This window comes from Mesoplodon densirostris, chromosome 9, assembly GCF_025265405.1.
Source record: "Mesoplodon densirostris isolate mMesDen1 chromosome 9, mMesDen1 primary haplotype, whole genome shotgun sequence".
In the NCBI taxonomy this organism is placed as follows: Eukaryota; Metazoa; Chordata; class Mammalia; order Artiodactyla; family Ziphiidae; genus Mesoplodon; species Mesoplodon densirostris.
The window spans coordinates 107,289,141-107,313,428 of record NC_082669.1 but is presented as its reverse complement, the minus strand read 5'-3'; the positions used below and the strand labels follow the sequence as shown (position 1 = coordinate 107,313,428).

The 24,288-nt window shown below is 63.2% G+C and overlaps 1 pseudogene; it reads right to left on the bottom strand.

Annotated features, from left to right (window-relative positions):
• Positions 1–21,336, bottom strand: part of LOC132495837 (SCO-spondin-like) — a 34,958-nt pseudogene extending 13,622 nt beyond the window's left edge.
• Between the last annotated feature and the right edge of the window lie 2,952 nt (positions 21,337–24,288).

The following is a 24,288-nucleotide window of genomic DNA, read 5'->3' as shown; positions in this document are numbered from 1 at the left end:
GAGGGATGCAGCTACAAGCCGAGGAACACCAGGAATTGCCCACAAACTCCAGAAGAGGAAAGGGGCCTGGACAGACGCTTGCTCACAGCCCTGAGGAGGAAGCGGCCTGCCGACTCCGGGATCTTAGATTTCTAGACTCCAGAACTGTGATAGGACAAACTCTGTGTTCAAGCCACCCCGTCTTCGGTGTAGCTGAGGCAGCCTCAGCAGACAGAGACGGAAGGGAAGAGGGAGACTGGAGGGGAGGGCACGGGTGAGGGGCACAAGCAGGCTTGGCCCCGGAGAGCTGGTCGCTGTGCCTGCAGGAAGGGGTGTCTCCGAGGCCCATGGAGGTCCAACACCCCCTGCCGCTCAGGAGAGACAGAGGGGTCCTTGGGGTCTTGGGGCTGTTGCAGGGGGAGGTGGTCTCACCAGTTCTCACATGGACGAATCACAGCACTGCCTGGGGGGTGGAAGCGTCCCCCACGGGCAGAGGAGCAGTTCAGGGTGGGCACACACACGTTGTTCTGAAACCAAAAGCCCTCCATCACCTTCCGGTTTCCAGCCTGGCCTGCTCTCTCCCCACCTGCCCCCCACCATCAGAGCTCAGCGCCCACTTGGCAGGCGCCCTCCCTCAAACACCATGGACCCTCCTTCCAAACATCAGTCTCTCCCCACTTCCCAGCATCAGGGAAACACAGACCACCAGGTTCAGGGGCCATGGGGAAGGGCACAGACCCCTGATTTCTGGGAGAAAAGACCGTCTCCACTTGCAGGACACAAGACTGAACTGTCAAATCCATGAAATCAACTGACAAAGTATGAAAAGTGCAATTCATACAAAACGAGGTAAAAAGAAACAAAACAAAATCAGATGAAACTACATGCACCCGGGGTTTGAACAGAAGTTGTTAGGGTCTCAAATTGAAAACCGCAGCCATCCGCCAGCACACGATTCGAAGTCAGATGTCCTGAAAGTAGCAGCCCTGGGAAGCAGTTTACCATCTCACAGACTCCCATGACCAGGGACACTATTACCCCAGTTTTACAAGTGGAGGAACTGAGGCATGAGACTACTCAGCCCGAGGTCATAGAGCTGCTAGTGGAACAGCCTGAGCCCTCACTGGAGTCCGTCCCTACCAGGCCCCATGCTTCAGCAGCATCTCTGGAAGCCCTCCCCACTGCCCCGTGAGCTTTTGTCCAAACTCCACCATCCCCCGCTGCATTTGCCCACCCTGGTTCCCACCACCCTCCAACTGGAGTGGCTGCCTCCCTGCTCTCTGACAGTCTAGTTGGACCGCCTCCTCCGGGAAGCCCACCATCCTGGACCCCATCCCCACCAGTCTGCATCACGTGCTCTGCAACATGCAGAGCTCACTTCCTCTGTATCACGTGGGTCTGTCTTTATTGTAGGGGCTCTGGGTCTGCTTTCCCCAGACTGGAGTCTCCTTGGGAGCAGAGCCTGCTCTGCCTCACAGCGTAGCCCAGCCCAGGACTGAGCTTACAGTAAGTGCTCGATAAATAACTGGTGATAACGTGGGAGGACAGAGCACGCAAGCAGGCACGAATCTTAAAGGATTTCCAGACCGGGCTTCCCTGGTGGCGCAGTGGTTGAGAGTCCGCCTGCCGATGCAGGGGACGCGGGTTCGAGCCCCGGTCCGGGAGGATCCCACATGCTGCGGAGTGACTAGGCCCGTGAGCCACAACTACTGAGCCTGCGCGTCTGGAGCCTGTGCCCCGTAACAAGAGAGTCCACGATAGTGAGAGGCCCGCGCACCGCAATGAAGTGTGGCCCCCGCTTGCCGCAACTGGAGAGAGCCCTCGCACAGAAACGAAGACCCAACACAGCAAAAATAAAAAAATAATAATTAAAAAATAAAAGAATTTCCAGACCAATCACCATTTTACAAACAGGAAAACAGAGGCCCATACCCGAATGCCACTCGCCCGGGGTCACGTGCTGGTCACGGGGCTGGCGGAGCCGAGCCACGCACCCTGAGTTCTGTCCTCAACCCGGCAAGGCTTTCCCTGTCTCCAGACCCCCACCCTCTACCCCTACCCAAGCCCCAAGGAGGTCAGGCAGAGAACACTCACCAGAAAGAGCGTCCGGACGGGCAGCAGCAGCAAAGGTGGCAGGGCTGGTCAGTCCCTCTCGGGGCACTGAGCTCTGCACAGGAAGCAGGGCCCTGTGCACAGTCCAGCCACTGCTTGCCCGGGGGACACAGAGATGGACAGCTCAGCCTAGGCACATTCACTTCTCCCCCGGGGTTCCACCTGGGAGAGGCATCAGCTCCGGGCGCGGCTGGGAAGGTCACGAGGCTGCATGGGAGCTCAGGGAGCAGGGTCCCCGGGGTGACAGGGAGGGGTTGACAGGGCCGTGGGTGGTGTGGGGATGAGAAGTAAGGGCAGGGCGTGGAGGAAGAGGTGGGTGCCTCATCTGTTCAGAAGGAGTGGACGCTAGCTTGAGTCTCCTGGATCCTTCTCTTGAGTATTTCCTCCTTGTTAGTTTTCTCCAATAAAAATGTTTTAAAACCCACTTGTCAAATGTGTGGACATACCAGAAAAAAAAATCGAAGAGAGAAAAGGCAAAAGAGAAAGGGGCAGGGGGAGAGGAAGAATGAAGGAGGGAATTGGGGGAGGACCAGGGGACAGAAAATAAAAAGAAAGAACTGAAAGGAAAGAAAAAAGAACGGAAAATTGAAAAAAAGAGGGAACGGGGTTAGCGCGCCCTCTACTGGCAGATCCTGGTATCAGTTTTGAGTGTTGGGTGCTTCAAGGTTTCTGAGCAGAAAGCAAGTGCACCTCAGGAAGTGAATTACACTCAGGAAAGAGAAACAGAGGCAACTGGAAGGAGAACGTAGAACGCCCCCACTCCAGGCTCTAGTTCCATCATAAATCGCCTGTCCCAGCTGAGCCACAGTCTCCCCATCAGTCAAATGAGCACGAAGGTCCCTACAGACGCCTGCCCCTCCAGGCCTGGCAGCATCCAGTTCACTTCAGCATTCCCACGGCCCAGGCCTGGCCGCACAGAGGCACGCTGAGCCTCCCGGTGTGTGGGAGTCCACACCCGTCCACCTCTGGAGCCACCAAGCCCCACCCCCATCCCGACGCTGGTACCCACCAGTAATTGCAGGAGTCCAGCCGGGCCACTGCTCCAGGTGCATAGAGCTGCCCGGCGCAGCTGGCAGGGGCACTGACTCAGGGACAGGCAGCTGGCGTCATGCAGGAGGAGGCCAGGAGGACAGGCGCAGCCAGGGGTGCAGACGCTGGTGCACTCCACCCCAGGGCCCTGCGCCAGGCACAGCCGAGGGCGTGTGCCCCCCTCCTGGTGGCACTGCTCAGCTGAGCGGAGCACCATGTCGCCTGGGCACTGGGCTGGACGGGAAGACAGAGCGGGTCTCAGCAGGGGCAGGCGGGAAGGGCAGGGAGGTGGAGGGCGGGGGGGGCACCTGCACGCAGGGGACAGGTGCCGGTCAGTCAGAGGAACTGAGAGTCGGATGAAGCCCCCTCCCTCAGGGCGTAGCCCTGCCTGGTCCCCGGTGGCTGGGGGCTGGAGGGGACCCAGGAAATCGGGCAAAGTCTCTCTTGGCTCAAGGCATGGCCTGTCCTGGAGGCAGAACTCGGTGCCTTGCAAAGGTAGGTGGCGAAAGGTCAAACCCCCAGGGGCCGGCGGGACGTGCCTGGTGGGAGGATGGGAGGGGACTCGGCACCTGTGCAGGGCTGCGTGCTGCAGTCCCTGGTCTGGCTGTGGGGTCCCTGGCACCCGGGGTCCCCAGGAGCTGAGGCGGAGCACCTGTGCCCACGTGTCTGGACGCCTGCACCGCAGGGCGCTGAGCAGGTGGACCAGGCGGCCCACAGACCCCAGACGCCGGGTACTGCCAGGAAGAGTGGAGTCGACCGTGATGGACGCAGGAAAGAGGGGGCCGAGGATGGCCGTGCGAGGGTCTGGCGCTGTGTGGGCTGGCACCGTGCAGGGTCCTGACTGCAGCTTCGGCCCCACCAACATCCACTCCTCCAGAGAGGCCCCCAGCACTCCCTCAGGCCAGGCCCACCCTGTTCATCTCCTGCTGGGCTTCCTGGGGCTGTGACTGGGCGCCGGGAGAAGCTTCTGGACAATAGCTAGGCTTGCCCCCGCCCCTCCCGAAGGGTCACTGTCTTCAGTGGCTGCTCACTCCACCCGAGGGCCCCAGACACACCAGGGACAGAGGGGGCCACATCTGGGTGCACAGCGGGGCTTCAGGGCTCCTCCTGGGTGGCCTCTCCTGGGCAGGACGTGTCCCCAGGGTTGGGGCAGAGCCAGAACAGCTGCGCCAGCCTGGGCCCCCCTCCAGGGACGAGGGAGCTCCGGGAGCAGGCGGACCAGGGACTCCAGGGTGTCCAGCTCAGCGCCCCTGCAGGGAAAAGGGCAGGACACTGCACGGGGCCTTGCAGGGCGGGGCGGCTCGGGGGACCTGGGTGAGCTCCGAGAAGCTATGGGGGTGACGGAAGGGCTCATGAGGATGAGTGTGGCCTCTGCCCCTCGGGGACCTCCACCGTCAGCCCAGATCTCCCTCTCGGAGCAGAGCCTTCGCTGAATCTGGTTCACTGGGGCCCCACCTCTGTCAGTGGACCTGGCTGGCACCTCGACATGTCCACTACCCATCCTCACATTTTCTCCCAGATCAAAACTTGCAGAGCCTTCTAAACAACTGGCCTTCGTTCAGCCTCAATGTGGAAACCCAAGAGTCCCCTCAGACACCCAGCCGCCCTTCTCCACCGGCCCCCTTCCTTCTCCTGCTGCAAGAGCCTGGCCCAGACCCCCCGTGGACCCATGCCTGCACCCCAACTCCCCTGCTCTGCCCGCTGCCCCGTCGCCCTGCGCACCAGTGGGACGCAGAGACCTCTGCTGGGACGGCTCTGCCTGAGCGGCCCCAGCAGCGGAAAGAGAACAACAGTCCTGGCCCCTAAGAGTTTCTGACCGGCCCCCTCCAGGCCCCCGCTTAGCCTCATGCCCACACCTTGCTCTCAGACACCCTGCGCCCCCCAGGCCAGCCTGGGTCCAGGCCCTCGAGTCCTCCCCCCACAAAGCTCCACACGTCGAGGCCAGCTCCAGGGCCACCTCCCGGATGGGCTTTGCTGACCACCCAGGCAGAGAGATCAGCAGGCAGTGCTCAGGGCGGGGGTCTGGAGGAGGGAGGTGGGTGCCAGCAGGGCCGGTGGGCTGCTGCATGCACACCTGCCCTGCATGCTGGCAGCTCCTGCCTCTCGCCTTCACACGGGCCCCCGGAAGCGGCCGGAGGGCTGGGGGGAGACCTGAGGAGAGCGGCAGCCTGGGCACCTGCCCTCCTCTCCCTGCCCCTCAGCCCCGCCTCCATCAGCCTGCATCCTCCAGCCACCACCCTCTCCCCTGCAGGCCCCTCAGCTCTCCCCTCTCCACACCCGTCCCCTTCCCTCTCCCATTTCCCCTCCTCTCCCTCGCTGGCTCTGTCCTGCACGCCTGAACCTGGCCCTCAGGCCAGAGCCACAGGAGCAGTCGCAGGGACCCCAGGAGGGCCAGGCTGACCAGCTGCAGGCCACGGGGCAGCCCCCTGGTTCACACAGCAGAGCCTCCTTCCCACACACACTGCAGGCGGGGAGAAGCCAAGGCAGGGGGTCAGGACTGGGGAGGGAGGGGGAGGGGGAGGGGAGCGTCCCCTGATCCGGGCCCTCCCCACGGGGCGGAGGCCCTGACCATGGGCTGCAGTCGTCCAGGAGGAAGGGCACCCCCGGCTGCTTTGCCCAGCTGGCAGCAAGAGTCCTGGAGGAGGAGCCCCGGGGGGCAGCGGCATCCGGGGTCGGGGAGTCGGAAGGGGAGGCGGACGCCCCACACTCCCCCGAGGGCTCTGCCCACAGCACCCCTCCTTGCTGGACCCGCCGCAGCTTCTGTTGGCCTCAGGATCCAGGCAGGAAGGTGGGCACAGGGGCACCAGCCCCATCTGGCACAGCTCAGCACTCGCATGCACACGGCCCAGCCGCAGTCTTGGGGGGGATGGGCACACTGTAGGGTGGGCAGCGGGAGGCCGGCCTCACCCCTACAGGGCTCCCCGCTTGGATGCCCCCACCCCAGCCCAGCTCCCTTACCTGTGCCACCTGTGCAGGGCTGCAAGCCACAGGGTGCCCTCTCTTGGGAGGCCCCAGGGCAGGGGGCACCACCATTCTCGGGCGGGGGGTCCACACGGCGACTCCGATGGCCTCCCCCACCAGAGACGCTGCAGGGCCCCCAGGCCTCCCACACGGCCCACACCCCGGCCACCGCGGGGGACCAGGTGAGCCCAAGGAAGTGCGACCATGCTAGAGGGAGCAGGGCCAAGGGGCAGAGAGGAGCCTGGGCGGTGGCCAGCGGGGTGGCTTAGGGCAGCACCCGGGGACCCCGCAGCTTCCCTTCCTGTCCCAGGAAACCTCCCTTAGGTGGCGGTGACCTGTGGAAAGATCTCTAGGGCTCTGGTCCCTGGAAAGGGTCTAGGATGGCGGGAATCCTGGGGCAGGGCACCCGCGGTAGCAGCAGATAGAAGGCCAGCTGTGGGGCGGAAGAGACCCCGGGTGGGAAACCCTGGATGGAAGGAGAGGCAGGGTGGGGGCCCCCGCCTCAGATCCACAGAACGAAAGCGCTGCAGGGCCTCCGGCTCAGAGCCCAGGACCAGGGGCGCAGCCTGTTTACACCCTCGCTCTGAGGAGGACCGGCCGCTGCTCCAGTTCCCACACTCAGGCAGGAAGAGGGCAGCGCTGGGGCTTCAGACAAGGCCTTCGGGAGGTGCGAGGCTGGGACGTCATGGGGGGCTGTCCTCCTAGAGTCCCGGAGCCTGGACACGGGTCTCAAAGGAGAGCAGGGGCACTTCCCCCGGGCAGGTGTCTCACCTGGGGGGCTGGGGAGGCTTGGGAGGGGATACCTGTTACCTGGGCAGGCAGCTGCCCCGAGGCAGGGGAGGCCACAGCAACTCGGCGCTGGAAGGCGAGGCCCAGGCCACAGCTACGGCTGCAGCTGCTCCAGCCAGACCAGGGCGCCAGCCCACAGTCCACTGCAAGGACGGGTGGGCCGGGTTCAGAGGGTGCTCACCCGGGAGCGGGGTCCTCGGGGTGCCCTCCCCAGCCCAGCACATACCACAGCCGTCCTCGTTCGAGCCGTCCTGGCAGTCGGGCCGTAGGTCACAGCGCCGCTTGGCTGGCAGACACTCCCGGCTGCCGCAGCTCAGCTGACTCTGTGAGCAGAGGCCTCTTGAGGCCGCCAGCCCAGGCAGGGCCGTGGTGGGCACCGCAAAGGGCACAGTGCTCGCTGCCCGTGCCAGGTGTGGGGGAGGGGAAGAGAGCCACACAAGTGATTCTGGCTGATAAACCGAGGATGATAAACCGAGCCCCCTCAACCCCAAGCCAAGCGCAGAACAGAACTTGCTGAGCAAGGCTCTGGCCTCCCCTTCCTCCTGATGCCTCCTGCACCCAGTGCAGGCTTCCCTCTACTACATGCAGGTGAGATCACGGGGTCTTTGGTCCACAAGCGATCTCACACAGTCTCTCTCTTTGACAACAGCTCTTGGAGTGTCCAGAGAGAAGCCAGAGTGTCTAGAAGAACAGTTCACTCCCCCAGGTATCCCTTCCTGATGGGTACCCTCTGGAGTGCCCCTTCCTATGACCGGTTAATGCTTGATCTCCCTCCTCTTGATTGGAAGACTAGGCTTTGAGCACAGTGATCTACCTTTTTTTTTTTTTTAGAAGATGCTGGGGGTAGGAGTTTATTAACTTATTTATTTATTTTTGCTGTGTTGGGTCTTCGTTTCTGTGCCAGGGCTTTCTCTAGTTGTGGCAAGCGGCCACTCTTCATTGCAGTGCGCGGGCCTCTCACTATCGCGGCCTCTCTTGTTGCGGAGCACAGGCTCCAGATGCGCAGGCTCAGCGACCGTGACTCACGGGCCTAGTTGCTCTGCGGCATGTGGGATCCTCCCAGATCAGGGCTCGAACCCATGTCCCCTGCATTAGCAGGCAGATTCTCAACCACTGAGCCACCAGGGAAGCCCTGTGATCTACTTTTGAGATCTGCCGCTGCCGGGTCATGGTGCCCCTGCATGGCTCAGAGCACAGGGACCAGGGAGAACAGGAGGTCCATTCACCGTCCACTGTGAGGAGGAAGGGCCGACCAGTGGGGCGGCAGGCCGTGAGGTTGGGCCGGGGACCAGCGCCTTCCTCCCCCTGGCTCTCTGTAGGCCCCGCCCACCCCACTGGCCTCCTGGTGCCCGGGACCCCTCACCTGGGCAGGCGGCCGTGAAGCAGGCCTGAGTCTGGTGCTCGGGGCCCGGGCAGTGCCGCAGCACTGGGAGACTGGGCGGGGAGCAGCAGCGTCTGCAGCCCTGCACCCCGGGCCCACACATCTGGCTGCATGGTGCCCATGGGCTCCAGGGGCCCCAGGCCTCACAGCGCTGCTCTTCCCGGGAGGGCCCTGCCTCCCCCGCCAATTCACAGTCAGGCTGCCCATCGCACACCTGGGGAGGGAATGGGATCAGGGCGCCTTTTGCTTGGGGGGCACATTGGCTCTGCCTTCTGCACCACCCGTTCCCCACCCTCACCAGCTGGAAACCGAGGCAGAGGCCATCCGGGTAGGAGTATTCTGGCCCGGGAAGCCCTGTCCTGTTGGGGCCTCCTGGGACTGGCAGCCCCTCTGAGGGGAAGAGGAGAGAAAACATTTAGGTGGGAGTGAGGGTCACCTCCCAGGCCCCCGGCAGCCGTGGCCTCCATCAGTGTGCCTACCAGAGCCCAGCTCATCCTCGCCCTGCGGGCAGTCGGGGAGCCCATCGCAGAGCCGCTCAGGGTTCAGGCACAGCTGGGGAGCCAAGCCACAGGGGAAGAGGCTGCCGCAGGCGGGCAGGAGCCTGCAGAGGAGGGCGGGGGAGCCGAAGGCACGGGCTGGGGGTATGAGGTAAAACCCTCAGGGGACACAGCCTGGCTCAGACACCTTTGTGAGGGGTCCAGGAGGGGCAGGCCACAGGGGAGAAGAGGGGGCCTGTGGACAGCGCCCAGCCGCCACCAGGTGGCCAGGCCGTGAAGGTGTGACTTGCGGGGACACAGAGGGGACCCCCAGGCCTCGTAGGGGGAAGCTGGGGGGAGCCCCGCAAACTGTCCCCCCCTGCGGCAGAGCCACTCACTGTCCACCCTCTAATGCATCCAGCCCAAATGTGGGCAAAGACAAAAGCCCTTTCTTCTCTCCGCCGGGTTGGGCGGCCGCGCAAGTGTGTTCAAAGAGAGTTTCCGGGAAAAGATTCAAGGCGGACAAAACTCGCTCGGACTCGGCGGCCCCAAGACCCAAGTCGCTCGCTAGCGAGCGCCACCCCGAACCGCAGGGGGCGGAGGCCCGTCGGGTGGGGGCGGGAGGAGAGGGCGCCCCGCCCGCTGGGCGCGCGGCCGCGCCGGCCGGGCGCTCACCGCAGGCGCTGGGGTCCCCGTCCGAGCCGTGGGGACCGTGTGCGGCGCCGTCGCACAGCTGCGCGGGGGCCACACAGAGCGGGCCACGGGCGCAGGGCGGGAGGTGCGGCGCGCAGGGCCGGTCGCGGCCGTCCTCGTGGTCCTCCTCGCCGTCGCAGCGCCAGCCCCGCGGGGCGCACACGCCGCTGCCGCCGCTCGCGAAGAGGCCGCAGGGCGGCGCTGCGGGGGCTTCCGCGCTCCACCCCGGCGGGGCGCCCAGGGATGGACGCCTGCAGGCCGCCGGGCCCTTCCACCGCCTCCGGCTCCGCTCCCCCTCCAGGCCCTTCCGGCCCCCTACCTGCGCCCGGCCCTCCCCAAGTCTAGCCGCTCCCGCTTTTTGCTGCCCTACTGATTTTCCAAAAGCTCTCCCGCCGCATCCAAGAATTCCCGTTAGACGCCAGCCGGTTTGGAAGGGGGCCTTGAACTTCTGGGAATAAAGTCTGGACCCTTTCAGTCCCCCGCAAACGCTCTTCACTTCCGGTGTCTCCAGGAGGCTGAGCCTGGGACCTGCTCCTTCCCACCCCCAGCATCTGCAAGGCCTCCCTCTGAGGCGCTGTCCCCTCCCTTCCAGGCCTCCGACCCCATTTTCTCACCCCCTTCCCTCCAGGAGACTCACTGGGGCTGACGCTGGCCCGGGGAGTAGGTGCAGTCTCCCTGGAGACAGCGGAGGGGCCAGGCAAGGCACCAGCCGGGGGAGTGGGCAGTGCCCAGGCCCCTCGTCGGCTCCCTCTGGGCAGTCCCAGATTCCACCACACAGGTGGATGGTCCCCACGCAGGCACCATCGATGCAGGACACCTCCCCAGGGGTGCAGTTCACTTGCCCTGTAGCCAGAGAAAGGCGCTGGTCCCAGGGCACTGCCCCTTCTCCTCACTGCTTGGGGTGCCCTCACTCACACACCCACAGGTGCCCATTTCTCAGCCGGAAGCTGGACTGGTGAAGGAGGGGAGGCAGGCAGGTGGGGACCCACAGGATGGGTCTCTCGGAAGGGGACGCCTGGTGGGCTGGAGTCCGGGGTAGGGACCGCTCACCCCGACAGGAATCCTCGTCAGCAGCGTCCGGACAGTCAGGGTGCCCATTGCAGAGCAGGGCGGGGGGCAAGCAGCGCCTGTCAGTGCAGACCAGTGAGTCCTGGGGGCACGGGCAGCCCTGCTCATCCGTCCCGTCTCCACAGTCGTCCTGCCCATCACAGATCAGGGCCAGGGGCAGGCAGTGGCCGGAGCTGCAAGACATCTGCCTCTCCCCACGGCCTGGGGTGGCACAGCCTGGTGTGGGGAGGGCAGGCAGGCTGAGGACGCCGACAAAGGGTCCCAGAAAGCCCCCAAACCCAGAAACCAGAACAGCCCTTCCCACAAGTCGCAGCTGCTGGTAACAGGAGCAGCAGCTTAGGAAGCCACCCTAGGACGCATGCTTCTGTTACACTTTCAAGGACTAACCCGCCACTCGGCCACTGCCACCCGGGACACTCACCCTCCTTGTCTGAGCCATCGCCACAGTCATCCTGGTAGTCACAAAGCCACCCGTGGGGCACACAGTGCCCGCCCTCCTGGCATGGGGCCTCTCCCTCCGCACAGCCAGGCACCGGCTCCTCACCGCGGCTACCGTCATCCCCACAAAGCCACTGACTTTCCTGGCACGTGCTGAGGACACAGTGTCCTGGGATCAGCTGCAGCACTGGGCTCAGCCAGCCAAGGGCACAGAGCTCCCTCCGAGGCGTGCCACTCACCAGTTGCCACAGTCTTTCTGCAGTACGGTGCCCGGGGGGAAGAAGCTGCCTCGCCACTCGCAGGGGCAGGAAGCCAGCTTGAGGCAGACTCCTCCTGAGATCACAGAGGGCAGGGCTCCGGCAAAAGGGGCGCGGCAGCCCTCTGTGCCAGCCCTGTCACCATGCCTTGTGGGCCCCTCCCCTCTGCCCACTCTGACCCTACACACAGTGCAGCAAAGCCCCGTCAGGACAGAAGCAGCCCTCCACACGGGCAACGGCCTGGCAGTGCCACCCAGGCTCAGGACCGTGGTCATGGCAGGTGGGGGGAGGATGCTGGGGCCACAGGCCTCATACCCCTGGCCCCCTTCACACTGCAGAGCTGGGTGGAGAGGAGAGAGGCTTGGGTCCCTGAGGTGCAAGGGCACCAGGATGCAACAGCAGCAGGCGAGCCAGCCTGAGGCGACGCTCAGGGAGGGCACGGGGGGGCGTGGCGTAGACTCTTGCCAAGCCCCTCCAAGGCCATTTGCAACGTGCACGCTCCACAGAGCTGCAATTTCATCGTGTTTTGTTCATCTAGGGAAGCGTCTGGCGCACAGTACGCACTCCACACGTATTCGCCCTTGAATGAATGAATGGCTGGCTCTCAGGCTAGGAGAAGTAGCCTAGGAGCTGAACGCGTGGTGGGATTGGGCATCGGGGACCCAGGGCGGGGCACACTCACGGCAGAGCGCTCCTGGCTGCACCAGTGCACGTGGATCCCATGCCAGGAACACTCGTCTGCTTAGGTGGCGATGGCCGAGCAGAGACACTCACAGCCGCCCCCTGAATCACATCTGAGGGAGGGAGCGCTCGGGCCCAGCCCTCCCCCAGGCCTGCTCTTCTCACCCGCGGGTGTCATGCACACACCACTCGCAGTGCTGCTCTGGGGGCACCTCCGCATGGCACCGGGCAAAGAGCGGCTGCAGCATCACCCCGCAGCGGGCGCGGGCCCGGCTGGCCCACTGGGCATTCACACCACGGTGGACCAGCCAGACTCCTCCACAGCACCCAGCCTCTCGAACCGCCCCCACCCCGGGTTTCCGCAGCTGCCCCTCCTCCCTTCCCCCTTTCCTGCCCATCCTCACAGCGCAGGGGTGCCGCAGGTCCCCTGGCTCGGGGCAGAGAGGACTGAGGCACCAGGAGTGGGCAGCCAGTTCAGCTGTGGGCTCCAGGCAGGACTCCCTGGCGGCTCTGAAGGTCATTACTGGTGTCTCCATCAAAGTCTCCACACAGCCCAGCCACCCGGCCGCGGAACTCGGGGGACAGCTGCACCAGGACCCGGGTGCCTGGACGGAGAGGGCGGCAGGGGGAAGGATTGTGGAGACAGGATCTCGGAGGCCTTCTTTAGGGCAGGGGTCTGGGAGAAGACCTAGGCGCCTGTTATGTGGGCCTGCTTGACCTTCCCAGGTAAGTACCACCACCCACGAGGGGGCGCTGGCTCCCTCTTTCGGGGGTGATGGTTGGTGGGGCTAGAAGAGACCTACATTTGGGGGGCTAAGGGCAAGAAGTGAGAGCCTACTTTCCTAACTAAACCCAGGTTGGGGGTGGGTGTAGGGAAATTCTCCAAAGGGCAGGATTCCAGACTCCAGGACGGCCTGTGACACCCACCAGCCCCAGAGGCCTCAGTGCAGGCGACTTTTTCCCACAATGGGGGTTATTTTGATTTCCTTTGATTTCTCAGTAACGGTTATTTCTAAATAGCCAACTGCTTGGGTTTGGGTGGTGGGATGTTAGGAAATTTATTTTTATTTCTTCTCTCTAAAACTTGGTATTTTTAAACTGTTTCTTTGGTGAGGAGGTATTGCTTTCATAATGAAGAAAAATATAATTATGAAAACATAATTTGGAGACTCTGGCCACACATGAGAAGGAGGAAGAGTTTGTGGGGGGCTTCGGGGTGGGGGTCAGATGGCTGGGGGCGGGGGCTGCCCTCCATCCCAGAGCAGGGTGAGGCCCAGGCAGGTGGTGAGCTGCAGGAAGAGGCCAGCACGGCGCAGGCTCAGCCCGGAGCCCGTACAGACCTTGAGGGGCATTACACTCACCCCATTCACTGTCACTGCCTGGTCTGTGGAGGAAGAGAGACATTCAGGCTCAGCCTTGGGATAAAGGGGCTCCAGGATCCCCACGAGGCCCTCCTAGCCTCCCCTCCAACCTTTCCTTTGCTTCTCTAGCTGTGTGACCTGGGGCTAGTCATTAGACCTCTCTGGGCTTTAATTTCATGGAGCCTTCCAGAATTATGATTCCCAGCCAAGAGAAGAGGCGCCAGCCCTACTGCACCGATGGCTAGCAGTGGGGAGACACGGGGAACCCCAGACCTCAGCTACCCATGCAGAGCTGTGATGCCACCTGGGGTGCCCCTCCCTGGCAATGTCACCCTTCAATGTCGCAGCCACCTCTCAGCACGTGCACAACGGTGCTCTGCAGCCGCACGGTCAGCGCCTTGGTGCAGGTGAGGCCGCTGGCTCCGCAGGGCAGGTCCTGGGCAGAGACTGTGAAACGGCCGCTGGCCTCTCGCACCAGCAGATACTTTCAGGCCCCGGGGAAGGTGAGGGCCAGCCCATCAAATGTCATATAGTGGGGGGCACCTGATGCCTGGCACCGTCCGTCGCACCGCTGGCCCATGCAGCGCCACTGCCGACCCTGGCACACCCTGTGGGCAACAGGGAGAAGGGAGACAGATTCACGAAGACAGGGACCTGGAACTGTATCCAGGGGAGGCAGCCGGTCCAGATTCCAAGCAACTCCAGACAGACCCTCAGTTTGGAGGGATGCTGAGGATTCCCGTTGTCCAGGCCCGTCTGGATATCCCACCCACCATCACCCCAGCCCCTAGCCAGGGGTCACTAGGTCACAGGGTTACAGGTCACGGGCTGGGCATACCAAATGTTGTAGCCCTCCTGGATTGCAGCGTTGGGCGGGTACCACTGCCCACCGTGACGGCAGGGACAGAGCTCGGGAGGTATGCAGCCCTCATCCTGAGCAGAGGCGGGGGACAAAGGGCTCCTTGGAGGACTGCCTGATCCCCCCCCAACCAGTTACACACAGGCAGGGGTCAGGGCAGGGCTCTGGTTAGGGTAGCCCCCTCCAGGACTTACCAGCAGCATGGTTCCTGGGGGACAGACATAGCCCCCCATGCTGCCTGGGGGGCAGGCGCCATGGGCACTGGGGCTGTCACAGGTGAGGAGGGAGGCACCAGGGACGGAGACGAGCCCACGGGGGCAGAACGCCTGCGGTGGGGCGCAGCGTTGAGCAGTGCAATTCCATAGGCCCCTCTCCTGGCAGATGCTGCCAGAGGTGGGGAGGCAGGTAAGGGCCAGGCCCAAACCCAGACTCACTTCCAGGCCCCTGACCCGCCCTGGGAGAGCCTCAGGATCCCAGAGGTCTGGAGCCCCTAACATTGAGGGAAAATCCAGTTCTGACACTGGAGACCTGAGCGTCTCACCCCCAATCCCAGGTGTCACAAACACAGGAACTGGGACTGTTTCCAGCACCTGGCCATACCTGGGATAGACACTGTCACCCTTTCCTGCTCCAACTCCAATAGAGGCCATTCTCTGGGCTCTGGGGAGGGGCAGAGATATTGAACAACCCTACTCCCAGCACAGGTAGGAAAAGGACTTCACTGAAGTCTCACTCTCACCCACCAAAGCCCGGATCTGGCACAGCCCCTGTAAGTCTGTAACTTGCCTTTATTTCCTAACCCATTGAAGAGCCTCTGGACCACACTCAACTGGAATTCAGAGATCGGGGTTCTAGTCCTTCATCATTAACAAGCTATGTGACTCTGCAGGCTATTTAGCCTATCCAAGCCTCAGTTTCCTCATCTGCAAAATGGGAACAATTCTTCCTCTTCATACTTTACTAGGTTATTGTAAGACTTAAGTAAGATTAAATAAGGTAATATACGTGAAAGTGCTTTATAGGTCCTAAAGTGCTCCACAACTGAGGGGAAGTTATCAGCATTTTGTCATTCTGACGTGCATGCCATCGGCCCGGAACCCACAGAGCTACATCCCCGGCCCTTTTCTCTAAGCTCCACCTCTTCACCCCCAAGCTTTTTGCCTCCCCCCACAGGTGTGTGCTCTTACCAGCGGTTGCAGTCCTTCATGGTAGCACTGCGAGGGGCAGAGCGACGAGCCCCAAGCTGGCAGGGGCATGAGCCGGGGGCACACACTGGCCCTCAGGGTCCCAAAGCAGTCCCAGGGGGCAATTACAACCGGGCACACAGCTGCCCAGCTCCCCACAGCCTTCAGTCTCCCCACAGTTCCGACCGCACACTGGGGCACACTCCTGGTACTCCTGGCCACCAGGACACAGGACAGCTGGGCACAGAGATGCATGCAGGTCAGGGGCATTGCCACTGCTGCTCTGCCCACCCCTCCGGGCCCGACAGTCCCTACGTCTCTGAAAGAAGGCGAACCCAGCAAACTGCCGAGGTCAGAGGTCCTTCTGGGGACCCTCCCCTGCTGCAAAGCCGTTGGATCCCACTGAGCCATTCTTAGAAGGTGCTGGAAGAAAGAGCCTGGGGATGGGGCTGGCCGGCTGAGCAGACTCATGGCAGAGGGTCTGGTCTCTCCAGGAAAGCAGCGCACCCTCCTGGGCACAGTGCCGAGCATAGGCAGCGAGCACGGGGCACAGGCAGTCCCTGCTGGGGGTTCAGCTGCACACAGCTGTCAAGCAGCGCAGGTGGAACCGCTCCCTGTCCACCAGACCGTGGCACTCCTTGGAGGGAGATGAGGAAGGGGGTCGGCTCCTCCCCCACGGATTCCCCTGTCTTCTCTGGTCCCCACTGCCACCTCCCAGTTCTCAGCAGCCCTGGCACAGCACCAGGGCCCTCCCAGTAGCCCTGGAGGAGGGCAGGGCAGGTATTGACCCCATTTTACAGGTGCAAACAGGAGGAGTGCCCCCAATCTGGCTACCTGGAAGACTGGGCCATGCAAGATGGCACAGGCTGCCCCCGCGAAAATGTGACGCTGAGTGTGGGTGCTGCAGCAGGGAAGTGGGGCGCTGTCCTCTGAGGGGCACCTTCCCTCGCCTGCCACTTGGAACTTGCTAGCAAAGGCGGCAATGCTGGTCTCCACGTCGCCAGCAGGAGTCAGGAAGTCATCCTGCTGGTTCCAGGCCCTCTGTGGCTTCGCCCAGCCACTCACCCGCCCTCCGGCACACCTGGAGGGCATGGCGGGCGTCCAGGGTGATGTAGGCTGCAGGGTCAGACGCTCCCCAGAGGACGCAGGCCCCAGGCCAGCGCAGCAACGCTGAGGCCCCCAGGGCCGCTCCAGGGCAAGACCACATCCTGCCCGTCCACCAGTACTGCTCCTGCAATAGGGGGTCTGTGAGGGGGCCACCCCCAAAGGGCTGGGCTGGGCTGATGACAGTGGGGGGAGGGCACATTGCAGGATGGGGCTGTGAGAAGGGGAAGAACCTGGGGTAGGAGGGGGGAGGGCCTGTGTCATGGTGGGCTGCCCACCCTGAGCAAGGGGAACTGGAGTGACCCCTGGGAGGTCACGCATCCCACCTACAACCCCCACGTGACCCTTAGCACCCATTTTGCCTTTGCCCTTGGAGTCAGTGTGCAGGAGGGGCTGGGACTGGGCCCTGGCTGTCCAGAGCTGGGAGGGGCCTGCCTGCCTTGCTCACCCCAAGAGGCCTTTCATATCCCCCAGAACTATATGAATTGTATTTTCCCCTCAGGACGGGGCAGAAGATGCCTTGGAAGATTCCCACAGGACTTTACGTCTGCTTCAGAGATGGCAGAGTGAGGGGGAAGTTGAGGCAGTGATTTTGGCTGAGGGAGTCTGGCGGGAGAGTTGGGCTCAGGAACCACAGGGCGGTGTGGATGGGAGGTGCTGGACAGAGCCCAAGTCCACAGGGAGAGGAGAGATGACAGGAGGCCCCTGGGGCCTGAGCCACACTCCAGAGGGCTGCTGGGAGCAGAGGGCCTGGTAGGTAGGTACCCTGAGAGCCAAGGCTACCTGAGTCCCTGAGCTGGACGTGGGTGTCCCCCAGGGAGACCGAGATGGCGTGGAGGCAGCTCCCAGCGTTGCAGTCCCCGTGCTCCAGTACAGTCAGTAGCGGCCTCTTTACGAAGTCCTGGGGCCGATGGTGAGGAACATGGTGGTGGTGGGGCAGACCCTGAGAGCAGCTCCTGTTCTACTGGTCACCTACGGCACACACTGGGGGCAGCTTCCACGCAGCACGTATGCTGACCGCCTGCCAGCCAGCCAGACTCTGTAAGGGGCTTAACCTTCACCAAGGGCTGGCATATGTGACATGTGTGTGTGTGTGTGTGTGTGCGCGCGCGTGCTCGCGTGCACCCCCATGTGGAGGGGTGTGTGTGCATGTTTGGGCAACATGTCTCCTCTCCCTCCTCCCTGTGGGTATGTATGCTCATCTCTATGTGTGCCTGTGCACACACACGCTAAATCTATGTGCACACGTGTGAGCATGTCATGTGCGAGCTCCTGTTTGTGTCTATGTGTGTAAGAAGGTGGCCTGGGCCTGGAGCTGGGAAGTCACCTAACTTTATTGGGGGAGGGCCGGGAGGAAGGAGGGCCCTTATTTCCCCTGGGGTTGTTTTACAGGAAGTAGCCTGTGACAAGCCCAGCTGTCCCGTGTGTGAGAAAGGACCGTGAGGTTGGGTTTTGTTTTGTGCCCCTGGGCTGGGGTGGCGATGACAGCGGGACTTTCACAGGAACCTAAGGAGGAGGCGAGAACCCAAAGGGCAGGCTTGGGGGTCTGTGGCTGCCATCTTCCCTCCAGAATCGTTTCTCTCTCAGCTTTTCCCTGGACGACTGTGTGTTCTGTTTATTTAGTGGATTGCTTACCGTCCCTTCTCCCCCATAGCACCACTACGAGGGCCCCCGCTCTGGCACGACACCCCACTCCCGGAGTTGGTCCTCTCCACACCTGCACCAGCCTGAAGCGGCGACGCGCGCGGCCGCGGAAGGAGAAGCTCCGCCCATCGAAGGTGAGGTAATGCCCGTCCCCGCCCACCGCGCCCCCGGCGGGGCACGGCGCCTGCGCGCAGAGCCAGCGGCCGTCCTGGCCAACGCTGTGGGCGCGAGGGACGGGAGAGCGCGCTCCGGATCGGCCCCACGGCGGAGTGGGGGGTGGGGGGTGGAGTGGAGGGTGGGTGGGGGGTGGAGTGGTGGGGCTGGAGGGGGAGGGACCGAGCTGGAGACGCCCTCCCACCCCCCCAAAACCCTGGTCCCTCCCTCCCCGACACCCCCTTCTCCCCGTTAGCACTAGAGGTCAGCTGATGGAGGTCACTGGCTAGGTTTTTAAGCAGGGCCGTCACTTATGCCTTGAGAGGTCACAGGTCTCTTGTGAGGGAGGCCCCAGAAGGGAGGCAGGTTGAGGAGATAACATAAGGGAGGGATCAGAGGGGACCAGGGAGCCTCCAACCCCAGCGAAAAGGCCAGCAAGGCCCGCGGACCCACCGCGGGCTGCACAGCTGGCGCACGGTGTCACCGGGGTCGCAGCGCCGGCGTCGGTGGTAGCAGGGCCGGCGGGCGGCAGGCACACGGAGGGCGCGGTCCCGGAAGAGGCCGGGCGGGCACTCGCAGCCGCTCACGCACTCTTCCCCGCAGGACCCCTCGCCCCCGCCTCGCCCACAGCCGAGCAGCTGGGCGGGCAGGCCGAGGCGCAGTCCGAGCACAGCCGGCCCCCCAGGCACAGGCGCTCTGCGGACACAGGCGTGGGTTGTGAGGCCCAAGGAGCTCCCCTCCTCCCGCCGGATCCCGCTGCCGCTGGAGAGCCAGCAGGCCTTGGCAGCCCCCCGAGAGGGGCGCTCAGGGGACCCCTCAGGAAACAGGAGCCACGTGAGGGCCCTCGGTCAGTTCCCAGTTCCACAGGGTGGGGAGGCCAGAGGCTGTGCACCGAGGGACAGGCGGGAGCCCTACTGCAGAAGCCGGGCGGGCTTCCAGCGCACGTGGATGCGCCGCACCGCACGATCCTGGGGGTAGCTGGCCAAGGTGGGGCAGGCGGCCTCCAGCCGCTCCTCCCGCCCACTGCCCCCTGGGGCCGCAGCACAGTAGGCAAAGAGGCAGGCCTCGTGGTACTCAGCAGGGGGCACCTGCCGAACCGGGGCAGCCCCTCGGCCAACCAGCCTTCTCCAGTACTCACCAGCGCCTCCCTACTCTTGCTTCCAAAACGCCCTGGTTTATAACCAAACAGGTGAACACTGTAAGGGACCTTAGAGATAATGTATAGGAGCCTCCCAGAGGGGGCGCCCTGACCGACGGCCCAAAGCAATTTGGTGGCTGGACCAGGTGCCTCGTTTGGCACCTCCCCAGCACTCCCCCTTCCCACCCCTCCAGTGCCTGATGCCATCTCCACCCTCACCCATACCTGGGCATGGCATTGTCTGCATGGACCATCCAGCAGCTGATGGCACACATCCTGGGCTGCAGCCTGGTGGCGCAGTGGTTAGGAATCCGCCTGCCAATGCAGGGGACACGGGTTCAAGTCCTGGTCCGGGAAGATCCCACATGCCACAGAGCAACTAAGCCCGTGTGCCACAACTACTGAGCCTGCACTCTAGAGCCCGCAAGCCACAACTACTGAGCCCACGTGCCTAGAGCCCGTGCTCTGCAACAAGAGAAGCCACCTTAGTGAGAGGCCTGCGCACCACAACGAAAAGTAGCCCCCGCTCGCTGCAACTAAAAACAAAGCCCACGTGCAGCAACGAAGACCCAACGCAGCCAAAAATAAATAAATAAAAAAATTTTAAAAAGAATTCTAACTGCCTGTCGGGGGAGCAGGTGACGGCCAGGGCTGTGTCTTTCCCGCAGGCTGAGGTCTGTGGACCCACCGGGGAGTTTATGGCTGGAGCAGCTGTGCCAGGGCTGGGAGCGGCCATCCCGCCAGCTGTGTCCCCAAGGCCAGGCACAGCACTCCTCCAGGCTTCCCACAGAAGCGTTAGCTGAGCCTGCCCTTGGCTGGCACAGCCATGTGGCAAAGCAGTGGCCCTCAAGGCTGGCTTCAGCAAGGGCTGTGCTGGGTAGAAAGAGAGAACGGGCAGAGCCAGACAGTCAGCCTGGACCAGACTTCCCCCCCCAGGCATCCTGGACCGGACTTCCCCCCCCAGGCAGCCTGGACCAGACGTCCCCCCCCCAGGCAGCCTGGACCGGACTTCCCTCCACAGGCATCCTGGACCGGACTTCCCTCCACAGGCAGCCTGCCACCTCCAGGAAACCCCGGATCTGGGCTAATCTCAGGCGCTTACCCAGGGTGCAGTGGGTGCCCCCCCCACCACCGCAGCCTGGGCAGCAAGCCCTCATCGTCAGGTTCCATGCAGCAGGCCTGTTTTCCGGGGGCCTGGGTGCACCAGGTAGGGGGAGGGAAGAAGATGTTAGTGTTCAGCCCCATCCCTGGGAATGGCCTGGGACATTCAATCTGCTCACCTACTCTCTGAGAGGCTTTATCGTGTAATTTTCCCTTCTTGGTCTCCATTTCCAAAGCGAGAATGATCTCGGGAAGGCGGACTGAAGGGTGGGCACGGGGAGCAGGCATCTTGTCTCTCCCTGCGCTGCCCACGGAAGTGCCCACTCATCCCCCACCCCCACCCCCAGCCTCCGCCCCTCTGGAGCCCACCCACGACCTGCTTCCCAAATGGCCACTTCTCCAGGTCACCGCTCAGTCCTCCCCTACTCTAAGGATGTCACCCCACGGCTCTCTCCTGCTCGGCAGCTAGCCCAGGCTCCATGTCACTCACTTGTAGATGGGGCATAGCCCCGCACGGCCACTCCAGGTCAAGTCCAGTCGCCAGCCCCAGCGCTGGTAATGATGGAGGCTGGTGCAGGGCACCAGGTCCTCCTGACGGGGGGTTACTTCCTCCTCCACCAGGATGGTCTCTGTCCGCTCACACCACCGCCTGCCCATAGATGGGGACCGACAGCTGCGGCCACTGTCCCCATCTGTCCGAGAGGCCCTATCCTGTGACCCCACTCCCAGTGGAGAGTTAATTAGCTGAGGAGGAGGCTAAGTTAAGGAGGCTGAGAGAAGGAGGGTGCGGGAAGGAGTCTGGCTGCCCCAGAGGGTCTGGGGCCTGGGGCAGGAGGGGAAGGCTCTTAGTCCGAGGAGCCCCAGGGTGGGCTGCTTACCCATTAGCCAGTGCCCATGCCGTCCCAGAGAGGAGGGCAGGGAGCAGCATGGCGACCCCCAGGTCACCTTTGGGGGCTGTGAGGCTTTGGGGAGCCAATGCTGTGGCAGGTGAGCAGAGGCTGGGGCTGGCCTCCCCAGCCCCACACTGCTGCTACTGCAGCCTGGGGTCAGTGTGTCCAAGGCAGCCTGAGACAGCCAGCGTGAGGCCCGTGGCACTGGGGAGGTGTTATCTCAGCCCCATGCCCTGGAGCACCAGCCGCCCAGAACCAGATTGGACCTGCCTACACATCATGCAATCCCCTCAGAGGCCAGCTCTCCCTGGAAACAATGTGTGCGTGTGTGTGTGCGTGTGTGTGTGTGTGTGCACGTGCGTGTGTGTGTGTGTGTGTGTGTGTGTGATGGGGGGTCCGTGTGTCCCAGCTCACAGCCAGACAAACTGGGCCTCTGATAGTGTGCTCTCAGGCCCTACCACCAATTAACGTGGACAGGGGCAAGCCACACTCTCTTTCTGGGGCTCAATTTCCTTACCAGTAAAAACCTCAGGGGCCTCCCAGGGAATCACAGGTGGGACAGGGGCTCCACGAATACTTTGAAATTGTGTGTGTGCATGTTCTTCTGATGACAGTTCCATCACTTTTATTAGATTCTCAAGGGGGGCCGTGCCCCCACAATAGTGTTGAGTCACAGGGCCACGGCCTTCCCGCCCTCGAATCCTGAGTGCACGATCCTCTCCTCTGTCCCTTTCCTGCTTCTCCTGCCCCCTCTCCTACCAAGCACTTGAGAAACGAGGGTCAGTGAGCAGAAGGACTGGGGTTTCCAGGGCGATTGCACTGTTTGCGGACAGGGGGATGACGTGCACCCTTCCCTCTGCGCGGTCTGACTTCTTACTGAGGGTGAGCATCTGTGGCTGGTGGGGTCCACCTGCTCTCCTAGGGTCCCTGGGATCCAGAGCCAGGAAGCCCAGACAGGGGAACGAGAGCCAGCCTCAGGGAGGAGTGTTTGGGCTAGCAAGTGCGGGGGCAGGGGGCAGAGGGGCCCGCAGCCAGCTCCCCCAGCCCTGCAGGCACTGCAACCGGATGGGGTAATCCGAGCAGAGCATCCTGTTGGAAGAGGGTTGGGCAGCAGCTCGCTCCCCAGGGGAATCCTGGTTACATCCTGGTTACCGGTTACCAGCTCCGAGGACACCCAGGCTGGAGTGTGGCCTGGGCCTCAGATCCCGTAACCCTCCAACCCCTAAACCTGACGTGCCTCCAAGCATCCCACACAGTCACCCCACCTGTGGTGGGCAGGGTCGGGGGGAGGCTGCCGGGAACCAGAGCCCTGCCAGGCATTCTTCTGGGCCGACCCTTGGTCCTGGGCCAGGAGAAGGTGCAGTGAATCCCTCAGGGAGCTCTCGGAGGGGGTCCTCAGAAAGGTCCAGGGTCAGGCCATGGACACCCAGCTGTTCCCAGCCTCTCACACATGCACACCTGGACACTCTCCCTCTGGCACCTAACACACACTCGCACTGCAGGTCTTACAAGGACAGACCGAGGTGCTCGTGCCCCATCCTGGCACACAGTGATGTGTTCTGCTCCCAGGGCCGTCCTGCAGCCTGGTGAGCAGGCCGGACACTGAGCGGCTGAAGCAGCCCATACAGAAGGTAGAAGAGCCCTCCACAGCTGATTCCCAGGCACCCTGTGCTCTTCCAGGCACCACCTGTTCCAGTCCCCCTCATCCTAAGCATCAACAAATGCTGATGTGCCCCTGCTGCATGCCGTGCTTCTCTGTGCCCTGGTACCCCCTCCAGGTGATGGGGTGTGGAAGCCAGAGGAGGCTGCTCTTCACACCCAGTCATCCCCACCCCTCCCGGAAAAGCCACACGTGGATTGGGGAGAAATACAAGTCACATCCTTCCCTCTAAAGAGGCCAGGAGGGAGGAAGCTGGAACCCAGAGGAGATTGGAGAAAGAGATTAGAGAGGGAGGCCTGGAATACCCAGCCCACATTTTAGATGGAGGAGGACGGGATATGGGGAGCTTTCAGGGGTTGGGGTGCCCAAGTGGCAAAGCTGAAGAGAAACATCACACACAACCAGGGGCAGGGATGTCTGAGGGCTGAGGGCACCCCTCCACACCCGACTGGCAGAGGTTTCCAGCCGGGTGGGAGGATCCGCTCCCCACCACGCCCAGGGGACTCTCCCCTCTCGTCAGCAGCGGCTCCCCTGGATGCCGCCCTGGGGAGTCTTCACCCCATCCGACTCCGGCCTCACCCCAGACGCCTCCTCGCCAGTCCTGCCTTTTCCCAGATGACCTGGCTCAAAGCCCCCACCCCAATTTCTACCTCAAAGATCACGTTCTTAGCAGGCACTGGGGCCCAGCCTGCTCTCCTTCGGGCTCTCCTCACCGCCCCCAAGGGACCCGGCTCCCGCGGTGGGTCTAAGATCGGTGGGGGGCGGGGTGGGGTACGGGTCTGGGTGGCTCCGAGTGGGATCAGGGTGGAGAGCGGGGGCAGGGCCGCAGTTTCCCAGGCCCACCCCACCGACCGACAGTCGGGGGACTCGAGCGCGGCGCAGACACATTCCGGCGGGCACTTGTAATTCAAAGACAGCAGCGCAGACACTAGCTCCCTTCCCCTTAACAGGCCCCCTCCTTTTCCCCCCAACTCCACACCGCCCCCCGACGCCCCGCGCTCCACCTTTCCCCTGGCTCCTCCCTCCGCGCCTGCCGGCACCCTCCCTCGCAGCCCGAGTGCCCTTCCTCCCTGCCTCCTCTCCCTCCTCCACCCCTTCCCCCCGCACGCCTCTCCCGCCACCCCTCCCCCTCCCCCGTCCTTAGCTCCCACTTTCCATCACCTACTGCGGGCCGTCGTTCCTCCAGACCCTCACCTGCCCGCCTAACCCGCTGGGCACCCTCTCCACCCCTGGGCACCCTGCCCCCGACCTCCCCCACTGGCTGCCCCGCTGCCCCCTCCCACCTCCTCGCTCCCCTCCCCCTCCCGGGCGCCGCTTCCCCGCTCCCGCT